This window comes from Eriocheir sinensis, chromosome 48, assembly GCF_024679095.1.
Source record: "Eriocheir sinensis breed Jianghai 21 chromosome 48, ASM2467909v1, whole genome shotgun sequence".
NCBI classification, from domain to species: Eukaryota; Metazoa; Arthropoda; class Malacostraca; order Decapoda; family Varunidae; genus Eriocheir; species Eriocheir sinensis.
This window is the reverse complement of record NC_066556.1, coordinates 11,497,404-11,506,778: the sequence shown is the minus strand read 5'-3', so window position 1 is coordinate 11,506,778 and position 9,375 is coordinate 11,497,404.

Below are 9,375 nucleotides of genomic sequence, written 5' to 3'. Positions count from 1 at the left end.
TCTCCTCTTGTAACCTAACATATTTTAGAATCACAATATGGAAGACAGGCTGGGATGGAAAAAATAATCAACCCAGAGACTAGCCTACAATGTCTGCCTAATAAAATAATAGTCGTAGGTTAAGTGGGGAACATACGATATTGCTGCGCGCTGCTTCCTTGACCATTTGAGCCTGTGGTGGACTCGCATCCACTTGCCCGGAAACACTTGGCCCTATGCCGTTCGGATTCCCACAAGTTACCTTCCCCAAGTTTCCCCAGGTACCCGTTTATCGACCAACCCGAAAGGAAGGATGAACAGGAGCAATAGCTAGGTGGGCTGTGCGCCGAAGGCACCTGATAGGACTCGAGCCGGTGCCCCGAGGAGTGGTAGGCGGTCACAGAAACCGCTCATCTATGGAGGCGCAGTGGCTGGGGTGTAAAGAAAGCCCATTGTAACTCTCCCCCCTCCATTTTTTTTCTAGATCTGCTACACACACAAAAAAAAAAAAAAACTGGAGTACCTACATACTGAGAGTAGCGACATAAGGGTTACCGGAAACCAATCTCCCAGGCGCCATTTTGAGTCCTCCGCGCGCCCAGTTGACTCTTCACAATCTCCCACTCGGGTTGTTCTTTTAAGGACATTCTGTCCTTTTTTGAGCCTGTTTGTCCTTAAGTTTTCTTGAAAAAAAGGAGTCAAAACCTGTCCTCTTCTGTCTTTTTTTCAGTAAAATTTATTTATTTACTTATTGTTTATTCATTTATATTTGTTATTATTATTATTATTATTATTATTATTATTATTATTATTATTATTATTATTATTATTATTATTATCTTATTTATTTATTTTATTTTTTTACAATTTATTAAGCAGCGCTGACAAATTGAGTCTGATCATCCTGAATGAAAAGATATGGGGCAGCGGCAATTTTCTTCATATTTGTTCTCCTCGTGCTAGATAAAAAAAATAATAATAAACAGGCATATTATAAAGTGATGATTGTTCTGTGGGGACGCAGAGGTAACTAACCGGCAACCCCGGCAAAGCACTCCCACGTTCTCACGTGACTCAAAGCTCCCGCTCCACATTGCTGAGGCAGGACGATCAACAGGACATTTTGGGAAGGTAACAGTGATTATTATAATATAATATTATGTTTAATCTCTGTTTGTAGATGTGAGTGATTATGTGACAGGAGATATCAACATGTTAGCAAGCCTATCGAGTTTTTTTTTTTTTTTTCACGAAATACGTTCCATGTCTGAGCTGGTGGGCTGGTTCATTAACAATAATGATCTTTCAGCTGTGCTTAGTGTGTATCCTGCATTTGCCCCTAGATTGTAGTCCAAATGTACAGTCCCTTATGTCTGCTCCCTTGACTAAATCAAGGCCTTTATTTTTTTTTAGCACTTGTCCCCTACCATTGTATCTTTTTAGTTTCCTGGTGCTACTTCCACATGTATCCTTAGTTGTATAATCACACTCTGTACTGCCTGGGGGTTGGGATGGCATGCTCCTCCCTTCTCCTTTGTTGTTTTACTTGCAACAATAAACTATCAATCAATCAATCAATCGTGAACAACTGTACGTGGTACAGACTATATATATATATATATATATATATATATATATATATATATATATATATATATATATATATATATATAAATCTAAATATATATATATATATATATATATATATATATATATATATATATATATATATATATATATATATATATAGATATATAGAGAGAGAGAGAGAGAGAGAGAGAGAGAGAGAGAGAGAGAGAGAGAGATATAGAGTCATAATATAAATATATATATATATATATATATATATATATATATATATATATATATATATATATATATATATATATTATGGGGAGGCGGTGGCTGAGTCGACAGAGTGACGGCGCTGCGTTCAGGAGGACGCGAGTTCAATCCCCGACCAGTGCCACCAAGCTGAAATTTTTCAGCCGCCGCCGAGTGGCATAAAACTATTCACATGCTGTCCAGAAGAACACCTATCAACCCGGACTCTAGATTCTAGGATTAAAGATGAGCTCCGGGAGGGCAGCATGAGCCAATGCAAGATGGCGCCTCTATAAATACTCGCCTGCACCAGAACGGGCTGGGCCGACCATCAGGCCCCACCGGGAAGAAGCCTTGAGCCGACTCGGGCCTACCGGCGCAATAGGCCACGACGTTATATATATATATATATATATATATATATATATATATATATATATATATATATATATATATATATATATATATATATATATATATATATATATATATATATATATATATATATATATATATATATATATATATATATATATATATATATATATATATATATATATATATATATATATATATATATATATAATTTTCGTAGTGCTCTCCTTTTGGGGGGGCCAATGTCCTTTTTTCAAAGCAGGTCTGTCCTTTTTCCAACTGTAGTGTCTGGCAACCCTGACTCACACACAAATTCGCACTTTTTTGCAGTTGCCTGATGATCGGCAGTCAGTTGTGACGTGATGCCGTGCTGCTCTGTTGTTGGATGCAACAATAGGACGGAGGGAGGCGTGAAATTGTACAGATTTCCAGCAAATCGAGAGAGACAGCAGATAATGGAAAAACAAAGTCAGTCGTTTGGGGTGGGAACCATGCAACTTCGAGTTCGTATTTATGTCAGGTATGTGGTACGACTCTTCTCATGCAGCTGTTGGAGGCACAAATGCAGAAAAAATATCGTGTGTTATAGGGAAGTATCCAAGGAAAATAAGGACAGGAGAATTTGCAGAATATAAGAATAATGACAGGCATATAATCCACGTTTTTTAACGATGTTTGCGGTCATTTATTGTGTTCCTTCGCGTTATACATATACCGTTCTTGCGTGTGTTTTGTGTATTATTTGTGCTTGAAGGAATTAATAGATTGATACCATATGCTATACTCTGGGCTGTGATCTTTTTTATACTCGTGCGTGTTTATGTCTCATAATTATGTCTTATTTTCGCGTGTATTCTTACGTGAATCTTACGTATATATTTTTCATAGTCTGTCTTATTGTCCCGTGTATTCTTATGTGCATTGTACATATATATTTTTCATAATTGTCTTATTTTTGTGTATTCTTACGTGCATCGTACGTGTTTATTTATCATACTTGTTTTACTTGTTCGTGTATTACGTGCATCGTACGTGTTTAATTATCATATTTGTCTGATTTTGGCATGTTTTACTTTTTTTTTTTTACAACAAAGGAGGCAGCTCAAGGGCACACAAAAAAAGAAAACAATAATAAAAAAAAAGCCCGCTACTCGCTGCTCCTAAAAAAGAAACAAAAGAGGTGGCCGAAAGAAAGGTCAATTTCGGGAGGAGAGATGTCCTGATACCCTCCTCTTGAAAGAGTTCAAGTCGTAGGCAGGAGGAAATACAGATGAAGGAAGATTGTTCCAGAGTTTACCAGCGTGAGGGATGAAAGAGTGAAGATGCTGGTTAACTCTTGCATAAGGGGTTTGGACAGTATAGGGATGAGCATGAGTAGAAAGTCGAGTGCAGCGGGGCCGCAGGAGGGGGGGAGGCATGCAGTTAGCAAGTTCAGAAGAGCAGTCAGCGTGGAAAAATCGATAGAAGATAGAAAGAGAGGCAACATTGCGGCGGAATTTAAGAGGTAGAAGACTATCAGTATGAGGAGGAGAGCTGATGAGACGAAGAGCCTTAGCCTCCACTCTGTCCAGAAGAGCTGTGTGAGTGGACCCCCCCCACACATGAGATGCATACTCCATACGAGGGCGGACAATGCCCCTGTATATGGACAGCAACTGTGCAGGGGAGAAGAACTGGCGGAGACGGTACAGAACGCCCAGCCTCGAGGAAGCTGATTTAGTAAGAGATGAGATATGAAGTTTCCAGTTGAGATTTTGAGTTAAGGATAGACCGAGGATGTTTAGTGTTGAGGAAGGGGATAGCTGGGTGTTGTCAAAGAATAGGGGATAGTTGTTTGGAAGATTGTGTCTAGTGGATAGGTGGAGAAACTGTGTTTTTGAGGCGTTGAAGGACACCAGGTTCCTCTTGCCCCAATCGGAAATAATAGTAAGGTCTGAGGCATAGACTTCACAACTAGTTGACGGGAAATCTCTTCAGTCTTGGCGCGCTGGCTTCGCGTAAGGGGCCGATTGTTATGGCGACTTTCACTGCGACAACTCAAACACACTCTGCGTTCTTACTCCGAATTTAAGAGGAAACAGGACGAAATCTTCAAGTTTTAGTGCATACAAGCAGGCAGGAGTGTCTCTAGAGTGATTTGGTCGAGGATTCAAGGTAACTTATATAAAATAGCACCATGCGTGCACTTTGAAAACGTTGTGTAAAAAATGGCAAATTTGCGTAACTTTAGGTTGAAATCTTTACGTAAAATGAATGATAACTGTAGGATAGTGAAGTCCACAGTTTTACGTATTAGGAAACAAGAAATGTACGTTTAGTTAGTGCCTACATGGCAACTCAGCTCAGTTCCCGCGTCGCCTAACTCGCCTTAGGCACGCAGTCAGCTGGGCACTTCCCCTCTGTAAAGGATTATCGCTGTCCTGCCTCTGTTTACTCTCCAAGTAAAGGACCTACAGTTATTCATCGTCTCTGTACCCTTCCCCACAACTGCAAGGATCCAGAGGACGATACAAGAAGACACAGAAGGCAGTGGATCGAGTGGAAGTGACGGAGGAGACACAAGATATGAGGACGCCGCGACCAGCCGGACCCGCCGACGGACGAGTTGCTCCTCGCCGCGGTCGGCAACTACGCCGGCTACCTGGCCAGGAAGGTCAGGCCAACTCCTCTGTGGCCGAGTGCTGCAAGCAGGAGCTTGCCCAGCAGGAGGAGATGAAGATTACCGTGGAGCTCGAGAGGGCGACCCGCCCTCTGTGATGTTCGACGCCCTGGTCGAGCTGGTCGACAGGAGAGCTGGAGACAGGCCGGGCGGTCCTGAAGCCATCTCTCCCAATGGCCCACATGGCGTCCTTCAGGATGTCGCTGTGGGACTCCCTGATGTGCAGGGAGGACAAGAAGGAGCGCAGGTTGAGGTTCCTCTCCTTGCCATGCGCCACAGGGACGGGTTCAGGCACCTCCTGGAGTTCCTGGCGGCCTCAGACCCGACCTTGCAGGGGTACAGGTGCCAGGAGGGGCTGGCCAACACCATCTTGCCGCACATCAGCAGGTCCCTCTTCAACTGTTTCGGTGCTAATTTCTCCAAGGACGTGACCTCAGAAGCGAGGAAGAACAAGGCCTTGAAGCAGCCGACCGGCAGGAAGAGGAGCAGTATCGAGGAGGGCAGGAAGGAGACGGCGAGGAACAGGGACGTGTACAAGTCCAGGAAACTGACCGGGGCCCACAAGTCATAGGTCAAAAGGCTAAAGTGATTGTTCAGGGACGAGGGCCAGATAGCCGGCAAGACGTGCTGCGGCAATAGTGACATCGGAATTCAACCAAAATAAGTTGTGATTGTATATAGAAAAATGAATATTTTGCTTTTGTTGAGTAAAATTAAGATGTTTCTGCATGCTTTCCTCAAGTATTAAGTTTCTAATGTGAAAATTAAGTGATTTATTAGATGTTAAAAACTTGCGTAAAAAATTGCACTAAATAAAAAAAAAATAAGTAGCTATTTCGGGCAAAAACTTATAAGATATGCTAAATATTGCTATTGATTCTGAAAATATAAGTGATTATCTCTGCATTTGGTGATGTTTGTGCATCTAGCGTAAAATCTGAGGATTTTATAGCCTTTTTAAGTTTTGTTATACTTATATAAAAAACAATTAATCGGGATTTTATTAGGGAACGACTTTGAATTTTTTGATACCGCTGCTCATGGAGACTCATATATGCCTAAGGGAGGTGCCTGTTTTAGTTTCAGGTCGCTAGCTGCTTTGGTTTTGAAAATATTTAAATTTTAAATTTTTGAAAATCGGCCCCCTGCGAATCGGCCCCGCGCCCCGTTTCCCGTCAAGAGATTGTGAAGTCTATGTCTGAGGCTAAGCGTTCTGCAGCCTCCAGCCTTGAGTCGTTAAGTTCCTGTAGGGTGGGTCTTCTATTAAAAGAAGTTGAGTAATGCAGAGTGGAATCATCGGCGTAGGAATGGATAGGACAGTTCGTTTGGAAAGAAGATCATCAATGAACAACAGAAAAAGTGGGAGATAGGACAGAACCCTGTGAGACACCACTGTTAATAGATTTAGGGGAAGAACAGTGACCGTCTACCACAGCAGAAATAGAACGGTCAGAAAGGAAACTGGAGATAAAGGTACAGAGAGAAGGATAGAAACCGTAGGAGGGTAGTTTGGAAAGCAAAGATTTGTGCCAGACCCTATCAAAAGCTTTTGATATGTCCAGCGCAATAGCAAAGGTTTCACCGACTTGCATCGTACATTTATTATACAGGGCTGGATTATCCTATACGCCAAGTACTCCATGGCGTAGGGCCCCCAGCACTGAGGGGCCCACAAAACCCGATAGACCCGACCCATAACTGGGCCCCCATATAATGGAAATCCCGGAAATGCCTGTAGCCTCAGGGAGATCACTATGCTTCGATGGACTGTTGGTGAATGCTTAAGGAAGAATCCAGTTGTAGAGTTAACATTTGCCAATGTTTCAACTGCTCTGGAACTGTTCTTAACATTACCAGTCACAGTCTGCGAAGGTGAACGTTCATTTTCCAAACTGTCTTAGATCAACAATGAAACAATGACTCAAAAACGACTGAATGCTTTGTCTGTTATGTCAATTGAAAATGATGTCACCTCAATGACATTTGAAACAATAATTGAACGGTTTTCACAAGAGAAATCAAGAAAACGGGCATTGGTGTTGCTGCTATAGTTACCTATGTACATAAGTATGAGATGTATGCTGCTAATACAGAATATAAAAAAAAAAAGATCATGACAATCTGTATTAAATATATTGTATCATTAATTCATTCTGATGTTTCAATAAAATATGAAATCGTCCAGATCTTGCCTAATTTATTAAGGGGGGGGGCAAAACTGTGGGTGGCGTAGGGCCCAATGCAAGCTTAATCCGGGCCTGCATGTATATTTACCCTGTCTTATTTTGTGTATATTTACGTGCATCGTACGTGTTTATGTATCATATGTCTTATTGCTGCGTGTATTCTACGTGCATTTTACATGTTTACTGTATGTATAGCATATGCCTTATTATCTCGTTGTGTATCTGTCTGCTTATGTCTTTATCTGTTTGTCCGTCCGCCCGTCTATTTTCTATAATATCTTGGCTCTTAGCGGGCCGATATAGACCGTGTTTAGTACACAGGAGAGAAAAAAGAAGGTAGAACTTAGTAGCAAAAGTGTGAAGGAGTCAGCTGAGCGATTGACGCGCGGCTGGATTCAAAATGGCGTCCAGTGCTGGGGTTGTCGCTACTCTCAGTATGTAGGTTACTCTACACACACACACACACACACACACACACACACACACACATTATCTACATTTACTGCGTCTTACACATCTTATTTGGCTATACACTATTTATAATACACTTGCCTCATAGCGGGTTTTCCACGTCTTCAGAGACAAAGAAGCGGTCTTAATCATCTTGAAACCTGGGACTGCATCCGTTCAGGTCACTTTTATCTACTCGAAGCATAAGAAAGCTGAGATAAAGGAACACGTGTCTGAGGGAAGGCAGGAAAGACCGGTGTGAGAGAGAGAGAGAGAGAGAGAGAGAGAGAGAGAATAAAGGATTGAGAAAAAAAAATAAAAGAAAGGCCTAAGAAAGCAAGGGAGAATAAAAGAAGAGAGAGAGAGAGAGAGAGAGAGAGAGAGAGAGAGAGAGAGAGAGAGAGAGAGAGAGAGAGAGAATAAAGAATGGAGTAAAAAAAATAAAAGAAAGGCCTAAGAAAGCAAGGGAGAATAAAAGAAAGAGAGAGAGAGAGAGAGAGAGAGAGAGAGAGAGAGAGAGAGAGAGAGAGAGAGAGAATAAAGAATGGAGTAAAAAAAATAAAAGAAAGGCCTAAGAAAGCAAGGAAGAATAAAAGAAAGCAGGAGAGAGAGAGAGAGAGAGAGAGAGAGAGAGAGAGAGAGAGAGAGAGAGAGAGAGAGAGAGAGAGAGAGAATAAAGGATGGAGTAAAAGAAATAAAAGAAAGGCCTAAGAAAGCAAGGAAGAATAAAAGAAAGCAAGAGAGAGAGAGAGAGAGAGAGAGAGAGAGAGAGAGAGAGAGAGAGAGAGAGAGAGAGAGAGAGAGAGAGAGAATTTTTATTTGATTCATTGATTGGTTTATTGGCCTTAAGGTAATTACATGAAGGGATTTAAACATTGTTTTTAAAAGCCACTAGTCCATTGAGCCGTAGCTCTCTTATGGACTAAATGCTATATATGGAAATGAGCAGAACAGGTGCGACAAGGCCTTCCTATAATATATTGAACATTGCAAAACATGGAAATATGGCTAACTCAGAGTGCACAGTAGTGACATGTGCATACCAATATAAGATTAATGAAAGTAAGCATTTGTTCCTGATTAATAGAACAACAAAGTGATAATAGTAGGAATAACAAAAGCAATAGCAACAATGAAAATAGTACTAACAGTAATAATATTTTTATAACTATATTACTTATATTATTATAATAATAAGAAGAAAAATAGTGATAATGACAATAATAATGATGATGATAATGATGATAATGATGATAATAATAATAATAATAATAATAATAATAATAATAATAATAATAATAATAACGATAATAATAATGATAATAATAATGATAATAATAATAATAATAATAACGATAATAATAATAATAATAATAATAATAATAATAATAATAATAATAATAATAATAATAATAATAATAATAATAATAATAATAATAATAATAATAAAAATTATAATAATAATAATAATAATACCTAATAATAATAGACAATAATGATAACAATGACAGTAATAAGAATGACAGTAATAATAATGACAGAAATGACAGTAATAATAATGACTAATAATAATTAATCACAGTAAAGCCCGAGTCACACATTCACAACTATGACTCCCGGCGCTCTCCCGACTCAGACCACGCCTCTCACCGTCGGGCCGCACGCCGACAGTTTTGGACATTTTCAAAACAATCGGGGCCCTCCCCGATATCTGTCACCCGTCGCGAATAAGCTACGGCCGTCGGATGTCATCTCAACGACGTCGTAACAACGTCGTTTCGACATCGGCTATGGTCGGCACTCAAGGGGATGGACTTACGATGGTCGTTACGTACGTCTGGCAGCGCGACATTCTAAAACTGGCAGCGCGTGGTCTGATGTCGGGAGGGCGCCGGGAGTCAT